Source organism: Lissotriton helveticus, chromosome 5_1, assembly GCF_964261635.1.
Source record: "Lissotriton helveticus chromosome 5_1, aLisHel1.1, whole genome shotgun sequence".
NCBI lineage: Eukaryota > Metazoa > Chordata > Amphibia > Caudata > Salamandridae > Lissotriton > Lissotriton helveticus.
In genome coordinates this window covers 1,080,448,994-1,080,459,051 of record NC_136065.1, presented here as the reverse complement: position 1 = coordinate 1,080,459,051, position 10,058 = coordinate 1,080,448,994, and the positions used below count along the sequence as shown (strand labels likewise).

General features: G+C 44.7%; 1 long non-coding RNA gene across 1 annotated transcript in view; it reads left to right on the top strand.

The window, feature by feature from the left end:
• Positions 1–291: 291 nt before the first annotated feature.
• LOC144753502 (uncharacterized) overlaps positions 292–10,058 on the top strand; it is a 58,484-nt gene continuing 48,717 nt past the window's right edge. Inside the window, exons 1-2 of the long non-coding RNA XR_013594391.1 lie at positions 292–358; positions 6,443–6,555. This is a non-coding gene — a long non-coding RNA (uncharacterized LOC144753502). The remainder of the gene's footprint in view (positions 359–6,442; positions 6,556–10,058) is intronic.

Here is a 10,058-nt window from a genome sequence, read left to right as displayed (position 1 = left end):
CTCGCCAGTGCTTGTTTGTTACTTCTGTTGCATTTGTCAATGCTTGTTTGTTACTTCTGTTGCATTTACCAATGCTTGTTTGTTACTTCCGTTGCATTTACCAATGCTTGTTTGTTACATCTGTTGCATTTACCAATGCTTATTTGCTGTTTGCCTCCTCTGCCTGACTTAAAGATGGCCGCCGATGGTCCCTTGCAGGGGATTGGACACTGCTGCCTGACTTCAAGATGGCCGCGCGGGAATCTCGTTTCTGGCGAGATTTCGGACGTTTTTCTTTCTTTCTTCACCGGAGTCACATTTACTCAGCGTTTCCACTCACCGCTTGCAGTCAGGATCCACCGCTGGAGTAAACTGTCAGGTGGGGCAGCTTTCTTTTACTTTTGCCGCCGGGGTGGGCTCCCGGTGGGCACTTTGGATGGGACGCTCCAGCCTCTCCACGTGGGGCAAACTCCTCCGTTTCTTCCGCCGCCGGAGTGGGCTCCCGGTGGGCACTTTGGATGGGACGCTCCAGCCTCTCCACGTGGGGCGAGCTCCTCCGTTTCTTCCGCCGCCGGAGTGGGCTCCCGGTGGGCACTTTGGATGGGACGCTCCAGCCTCTCCACGTGGGGCGAGCTCCTCCGTTTCTTCCTCCGCCGGGGTGGGCTCCCGGTGGGCACTTTTGGTGACGCTCTCGAGCCCTCCACACGTCGGGCGAGCTTCGCTCCTTCCGCCGCCGGGGCGGGCTCCCGGTGGGCGCTTGTGCAGCACGCTCGAGCCCTCTACACGTGGGGCGAGCCCCGGGCGGGTCGATTACCGCCGGGTTGCTGGGGTGGACGCCTCTTCTATGGGGACGTGCACCGAGTTAGCCGCATCCCATACGTTCGTCGCCAGATGTAGTGTCTTGCTGAACATATATACACACAGACACAAGGGGATAGGTTGCAGCGTCTTTATTCATGTCCTTCCTCGTCGTGGTCTAACGGCTAACTGCCGTCCCTAGCCCCAGCTCTTCCCTTTTCGCCCGCCCTCGTCGACCCTCGGGCTGGTCCTAGTGCCCTACAGCTGTGGTCACTTGTGGACATCATTACAGATGGATAAAACGTAAAACGCCCATGCTGCAACGTGAGAATACAGTTTATATAAAGAAGCCTGTGAAACAAGTTAAAAAGAACGAGTTATAGTTCTTTCACTGTCGCATCATTTTAGAACGGACGCACTTTCAATATTATATTGAAAAAAACATGGTTGCTGCTTTTTTTTTTTTAAAGCAACTAAAAACCATTGACAAAGCCACAATTCCTGGCTTGTTGTTGGTGTAATGATACTTGCTGTATTATATATCTGGATGCAATGATAGAAACAACATAATACCAGTCTGGCTGAACACTATGCTCAGCACAGAATTTTAGCTTAGGTGTTTACAGCCACGCCCTTAATTACATTGAACACCCCCTTTGAAAATACCCCCCAGTTTTTTTTACCCCACTTAAAGCCCTGGAAACAACACCATGTCACAGTCAACTCACGTCCTGGCACTGTGCATCATGCATGACACATGGCTTCTAAGATTTCAGATTGCCTATGTGCAGGGGCCTTGTGAACCATCCCCCACCCCACCCGACCCCTTGCTTTAGGAACTACAGCAAGGTGAAGTTCTTGACGGGCCTCTTCTGTCTGCAACTCTGCAGACAGAGCTCAGCTCATAATGTGAAAAGGCGGGTGAGTAAATAAGTGAAGGAATGTGTGAATGGCAGGATGGATTAGTGAAAGGATGAATGGATGATTGAAAGGGTGAATGGATAGACAATGAAACGAGGGCTGGATAGATGAGTGAGTGAGTGGAAGGATGGATGAGAGAAAAGGTAAATAGATAGATGTATGGGTGGAATGGTAGATGGATGGGTAACAGGGTAGACGATGGGTGAGTGAATGGGTGGATGGATGAATGAGTGAAAGGATGGATGGATTGATGAATTGATAAGTGAAAAGGGTGAATGGATGGATGGATGAGTGAAAGGGTGGATGTAAGGATTGATAAGGGTGTAAAATGGGGTAGATGGACAAAAGGATGGATAGATGAGTGAAGATGTGAAAGGGTGGATGGATGAGAGAACGGATGGATGGATGAGTGTAAGGATGGATAAGTAATAGGGTCAATGGATGGATTCATGAATAGATGAGTATATGGGTGTGTGGAAGGATGGATGGATAAGTGAAAAGGGGATGGGCGATAAAGAGAGGATGAATGGCTGAAAGGGTGAATGAGTGGAAGGATAAGTGACTGGGTGGATGGATGAGTAAGTGAAAGGATGGCTGGATGGGTGAAAGGGTAAATAGCTGGATGGATGAATGAATAGATGGATGGGTAGAAAAGTGGATGGATGAGTGTACGGATGGATGGGGTGAAAGGGTGGATGATGAATAATGGATGGATGAGTGAAAGGGTGGGTGGAGGGATGGATGAGTGAAATGATGGATGGAAGGATACATGGTGGATATGTTTGCAAATTGTTGAATATGTTTTGATATAGATGGTCACACAGATGGAAGGACAGAAGGGTTACTCCTTGTAGCACCCATTATCTTAAGTAACATCTCCTATACATTGACTTTCACGTTTATATGAGTCATTGTCTCTATATAATGTGTGTGTGATGTAACACACTCCGTCACCCTGCCCTACATACTTGGGATGGGTAACACTATAAAAGAAATTAAATACACATGAGAGACGGTCTAGGTGAAGATGAGGGGTGCCATTGGAGAGTGGTAGCAAGGTTGGACTGGCCGGACCGGGCATCAGGTGTTTCCCTGGGAGGCTGAAAAGGGGGGGGGATTGTTACTGCAAAGTTCCTTGTATAGCCAGTAGTTTTCAATCAACAATAAAAGTGGCCTCACTTATATTCAGGTGTGGTTCACCATTGTCTGGTGACTAATACCTGCTGGAGCGAGATGCAAGTTTTGAATCGTCTAAGGTAGCAAGCTACGGGCATACTGAAAAACCGTGAAGTGCACGATTGTCTCAACCTAATATAAACTTATTTTAAGTGGTTGTTTATTTACTTACTTTTATACTATTGTGCGACCTCCTCTGACGTGTCTGTAAAACGTACCTTTTGTCCCGAAGTTTTGACCTCCTATCCTTAATTTTTGGCCTGAATTTTGACCCTTTGTCCTGAATTTTTACACTCACCGTCCTGAATTTGCACCCATGCCAGTTGGTCACCCTACCGGGAATCCACAGTTGCAAACACAAAATCCTACATTAATGTTACGCCGATTGCAGTAGTGTAGCGTCCCCATCAGGGGAAGCCCCATCTTGACAGGAGCACATCACATCACCACTCACCACACTTGGAACCTGACTCTTCCACCAGAACCCTCAGGGGCTTATTTACAAGCGCCTTACGTCGCCGGTGCGTCACGTTTTGTTTAGTACAATGGGGAGAATCTGAACAGTATCACTTTGCGTTGCTTGCGGGGGACCACTACTGCCACAACTGTTGGCGTGGCCCGCCCACTTTTTCCTTGAGGAAGAAAGAGAGTCTCTACATTTATGCTCTGACTCCAGATCATCCTCTCCCACCCCATGGACTCCACACGGAACCAATTACTCATGGGAGTGATCCCAACTGTTTTTGTTTCTCCTTAGATAATTGTGTCATGGAATATTTTAGTTAAAACGCAATAAAAAATATTAACAACGTATGAGAACAAAAGAGTACATAAAACACTATGGGCTAAGAGGAATACAAAGAGACCAAAGGTAACAGATTGCTCCGAAGAAATACATGCAGGTAAGGCAGAAGAAAAGGTATGCAAGCGTGAGACATGCAAGACAAAAGGGGCACAGCTGGAGACCAAAAGAGCAGGGCAAACACAAAGGAACTAACAAACTACAGCAAGCATGCAAAAGATTGGTATAAAGGGGAACCAGGCCTGACAAGCACACTGCTGATAACTGTAGCAAGCAGGAGACACTGACCGTAAGTTAAACTGGAGGCCGCCAGAGGGGCAGCTAAGGATAAGTATAGGATAGGATACGAATGAGAAACAAAGAATAAGCAAAGGGAACCATGGGCTCAGAAACAGAAAGAATCAGAACAGGAAGCAAATGGGCATGGCAGCAGGGACAGAAAGAACTAGGAAGCACAAAGGAGAGCAAGTGCCTCAAAGGCTGCTAAAGACAGAAAGGAAATCATAATACATTACCTGGCTAGGGGTATTCTGCAGCAAACTGCAGAACAGCAGGAAACATGCTCTGGTTACTGGTAGAAGCAGAGAAGGAATGGGCCAGTAAACAGGCAACGAGTTCTAGTAAACGCTTTCAAACACTACATGAACAGAGACCTTTGCGCATCACCAGATTATGCTCAGTTTGATGCAAGGTGCCATCACATAATTGTTCAGTGCAAGACTATTTACAGGCATGTGTAATATTTTCTCACAAGGACTGAGAGATAGAATATAGTGTTGAGCAGGTCCAGTACTTCTAAAGCATGCAGAAGGTTGCCAGGTTTTCAGGAATACTTGGCAGTGCATTCTGGGGTCTGTAGTGCCTGAAGAGAAGTGTCGATTTTACAGTTTGTCCAAAGCAAAGATTGAAGTCATGCAGCTAGAAGCCAGAGGGATTTGGATGAGTTCCGGCGATGGTTTCCAAGCTGTAGCCGCTCAATGTACAGCGCCACCTAGCGGCAGCTAGGCAGAATCTTAACAGCCCAGCGTGTTGCATCAAAGGGGTGTCACTTTAGCTCTCTGGGCCCTATATAGGGTCTCTGGTCTGTTCGTGATAAAAAGCCTAGATAATACTATTATGTGCTACAGAAAACTAAATATTTAACTAAAACCTCCACTTGTTTTGGCATGTCCTCAAACTGCATAGATCCTGAAGAAAGTTATAAAGAAATACGTCGGGTGGGTTAGCGAAGACAAAGGAGAATTGCAGTTGATGACATATAATTTCGCTGATCAGCTTTCTCTGTGCTTTTTCAAGTCAGCGCTGCAATATTTCCATCTGTTCTGCTGCAACTGAGAAATCACCCACCGTCTGCGTGACAAACGGCAGCCGCAGCCAAAACACAGGGCTGCACAGAGCGAGCTCAGCAGTACACTCCACAGTGAGTCCGGCTCATAATCCAATCAATCAGCGATACTGATGTTTAGTATTAATCTCTGCAGGCCCAGCATTAGACATTCATTATCTTTTTGGAAAGAGCAATCACAGTGGAGCCTTGCTTTTTTGTTACTCACCCCAGGGAATTATAGATTGCAGTAGAATTAGTGCCACCATTTATATTTACTGCTTCTTCAAAGCAGTAAGCCACAGAGCATACTGGTGTATGCATGGCACAGTGGTTCTGCTTTATGCAAATAAACGCTACCTATTGTAAACAGTCTTTAAGGAAAAAGGACCAACCGCAAACTCAAGACCTGATAATTCGGTGCCTGGAGACACTGGCCCTTTATCCAGTCTCTGTGCCGGCTCCTCCACTAAGGAGGAGGAGCGTCGCCTCACTGCTTTGCAGCAGTGAAATAAAGGAAACATACAATGATAATAACTCGAGGTTATTATCATTCTATGTTTTCCTGATTATGCAGCAGGTTTGCGGGCGGGGCTGCTCTGATGACAGGAGCAGGGGGAGGAGTGGTTTTGCCCACTCGAAGTGCGCATGACTGTTTGGCCGTCCGTCTCGGGCCAGCCAAACCGTCATGCGCACTTTGCATGTTCTGCACACAGGCTGTATTAAAGCCTGCGTGGCGAACATGCCCAGGCTCCCATTCCCTGGCTGAGCCCCGAATCATGGCACTCAGACCATCACAACGCTGCATTGCAACATTATGATTGGCTATTCAAAGACGCTTACTACCTGGAACAGGTCCTTGATGGAATTCGCCCCGCCCTGACCAGGAAGCTATTCTTGCAGAGGAGGTATGGTACCCTCCCTCTAAGAGCACTTACAAGTGTCTGGTCTCAGCCCCCCTGCAACAAGCAATGCCCTGCTTGTTCATGCCAGCTGGAAAACGACATACATGTCCTGTTCTTCTGGAATGCGTACCATGAATCCAGAAAGTATTGACTTATTCCCCTTCTTAAAAACTTAGGCTGCAGGCAATGTATCTCAGCCCTCAGAATACTCAAGACGGACTTATCTCCTCCAATTGTATTTGTGGTAGCTAAATTCCTGACTGCGATATGGCATAAGCGCACCCGCTACATTGCGAACTCTGATAACGAGCTGGCACAGGCACTTTAAAAGTCTATTGCACTGATAATCATATATTTGAATGGATTGCAACTAATTTTATTAAGTACGCTAATTGTGTCTTTCTTGCTCTTTAGCAGTCTAATTCTTATTTTGCACTAGCACTTTTATGTATATTGCCGATTGGAATGTTTTTAAGATTTTGTATTTTAATCATGTAGTATTGCGATGTTTTAAATATTCTGATGTACATCTTTAAGGGTCCGAGCGTCCGAAATAAAGATTGAAAATGAAATGATTGGCTATGGGGAGCTTGGGTGCTTCCTGTTCAGGCCCCAGGGAAGAGACGGTGGTTGAGAGATGCAGTGATCAGGTACGTTTTTTTCTTTTTTAAACCCCTTTACTTCTCCTGCCCCTTACCCCCGAACCGTGCCGGCTGCCACTGGCCAGCCTGCAGTGGCACAGTTTGCCCGCCTGATCCTTGCTGTAGTATGGGAGAAGTAGGCAAAGCTCTCTCTGTTTGGGCTGAAGCTTTCCACTCCTTCTAACTCGCTCCCCCCTTTGATGCTTTCCATCTACTGTGACCAGGTAAAAAACATCAGCAATATTCTCCCCAGAATTGGCGCAAACAACCCAGTATTGTGCAAGGAATGAGGAGTATCCCAAGGACCCTATATAAACATACTATGTCCTTAGGGTATTCCCCATGTCATGGAAATAAGTCATACCTTCCTGAATTTTGTGCAGCGATACTGTCTGGATTCATAGATTTTGGTCCTCCTGTATCCCCACACCACATTTGGACATACTCGTAATGAGGACCTTTGAACTGAAGGGTTGAAAGTTAGTCAATCAATGATCCTGACTGTAATAATGCATGAGTCCAAACTTTGGCATAACTTTTGCAAAAAATACCATCTTTCACTATACAAACGCCTAAGCTGTTAGTTTTAATTATGTTGATTATGTTTCATTCTAATTGGCTTTCAGGTGAAAACTGTGGCAAGCATATAAAAGAGGCCTCACGCAGGAAGATAACACCCCTCCTCTTAAAGACAAACGGCCACATGCATCAACCTATTTAGGAAGTGCAAACGGTGCGAATCGGTAAATTCGGCCGTTTGCTCTTCCTAAATACGTTTTTGGGATGCATGAAACAATCCCCCACATGCATCAAGCATTTTTGTAGTCGCAAACGGTGCGATTCCTTACAATCGGCCGTTTGCGAATGCAAAAGTGCTTTTTGGGATGCATGAAGCAATTTTAGAATTCGTAACATGTTTGCGAGTTCTAAAATCGCGGGTGCTTTTAAGAAGTCGCAGATGTGCGATTTCTTAAAAGCAATGCATCATTAAATTTAAAACTGTAAATTCGCAATTAGGGTGCCAAATTTACCGAGTGGTTGAACCACTCGGTAAATTTGGAAAAAGTGTTTAAAAAGCTGAAAATGTTTTTTTTTTCAACATTCATGTTTCACACACACATGTCCTTAGGACATGTGTGTGTGAAACATGATGCGAAAAATACATTTCAGGGGTGCATGGGGGGGTCCTTTGGACCCCCCCCTGCACCCATGAAATTTTCTAAGTGCCACTCGCAATTTGCATTGACTCCTATGGGCCTTTTGGCCCATAGGAATCAATGGGAATTGCGAAAATTAATTTAAGAATTCGGTATTTATTTGGGATTCGGTAAAAATTGCGATTTTTACCGAATCACAAATGAATACCGAAAATAATGATGCATAGCATTTTGCACTTCTTAATTTGCGATTCCTTATTTTTCGCAAATTAAGAAGTGCAAAATGTCACAATGATGCATGTGGGGGTTAGTTTCAAAATTCGCATTTTTTTGCATTTCCTAAAAATGCGAATGCATTTAAGGAATCGCAGTTGTGCGATTCCTTAAATGCAATGCATCAATTTTTTTAAAAATGCGAATTTTGAAATAGGAAGTGCAAATTAACACGAGGTTGACCCTCGTGTTAATTTGCGAAAATCTTTAAAAAAGCACAAAAATGCATTTTGGAAAGTGTCATGTTACAGACACACATGTCCTTAGGACATGTGTGTGTGAAACATGCACTTTAAAATACATTTCAGGGGTGCAGGGGGGGGTCCTTTGGACCCCCTCTGCACCCTTGCAATGCATCAACAAATTGCGATTTCCAAAAAAAAGAAATGCAAAACTGCATTGATTCCTATGGGCCTCTAGGCCCATAGGAATCAATGTAATGCCATTCCTTAATTGCGATTCGCAATTAAGGAATCGCAAATTCCGAAAATTAAGAAATCCTAAAAAAAATTAGGATTTCTTGATGCATAGGATTTTGCAATTCCTAAATTGCGATTCCTTAATTTTCGCAATTTAGGAAATGCAAAATCCTACAATGATGCATGTGGTCGTTTGTCTTTCTATTGCCAAAGGAAACCACAACATTGTTGGGATGTGCTTAATGGTTCCAATATGTTCCTGGAGCAGCAACAAGGAACACATTTGTTGTTTTGTTGTAGGCACTCTCTAGTGCTCTTCGTTTTTTCACTTCCCCTCTCCTGGGATTTAGAGGATGTATGGAGGATTTTCCAAGCTCCTGACCGAGGTCACAGAAAGCACTCAAACCTGAGAAGTAGTGATATCTTGTCCTTATTTCTATCCCATGGGTGATAACAGCTGGAGGCTCAGTATTGTAAAATTTGTGGATTGCTTGCTACCCTTGACATGGTCCCAAAATACATTCTGTAAGGTTGTGCAAACAACTACTTTGTCATACATGTTTGGAGTATCGTTGGTTAATGTATTGCCTATGTTTGATGTCATGTATGAGGGTTGGAGGTGGGCTGAAATCATGTTGTGGCAGTCATGTAGCAGCGTCTTCTGCATTAAAGTGAGATGCAAAACAATGTGAGACAGAATTACAGTTTGCACAAACACAACAGTGACTTTTATAACAAAGATGATGAAAAGGCCCTGTGATCATATACGCTCCAATTTTACACAGAAAGTAACAGTGTGGCCACAATACAAAAGGCTGCAAAAATATATTTTTATTTACCATGCAAACTGCAGCAGCTGTTACTAGTGTTCCATAACGCGCTAACATTTGGTCAAAGACAGCCGCACTCCAGCCAAAGTTTCAATTAGTTCCATTAACTTTTTTTTCAAGATCAGGTGACCAAGACTGGGACGCAGTTAAATACCTACATAGTTCAAACAGATTCAGGTGCCTTCACACAACAATTTCAATGCTATTTACAATTGTACACAAATTAATTATGTAGTCACATAGCTGACATGTTGATTAATACTGTATTACATAAGAAACCAAGCTTTATTTTGCAGACAATAAGGACTCTGTCCCCTCCAGTGTTACACTGTGGGAGGTATATAAGGTACAGGTCTCAGAACCTGATGTCGCAGAAGAAGAGGCGAGAGATCAGATCATTGGTGAACCTAGAGCCATGGATCCTTCATTTAGAAAGACAGTCCCTTTCCTCAACCGACCCTGAGATGCTTAGACAGCTCAAAACGCTACAAGCAGAATATCCGGATCTGGCCAGGAAAAACACCAGAAAGCACATGATGGCGACACTACATCGACTATATAAAGTTGTTGATAAAGCCGGGAAACCCCTTATATGGCTTAGTAAAAAAGAAATGGAAGTACGTTGGGTACAGACCATACTAGATGAGGAGGGAGTCCCCTACGGCTCTGCTTTATAGATCACCCAGGTATTATGAATCATTCTATGCAGCACATCTCTTTAACTCCTCCCATGCTCATGACGAGCTGAGCTCGTCATGAGCCACGGCGCTCCGGTGCTCATGACGAGCTCTGCTCGTCATGGCCCGTGGAACGCTCAGGTGCGGGGAGAATTC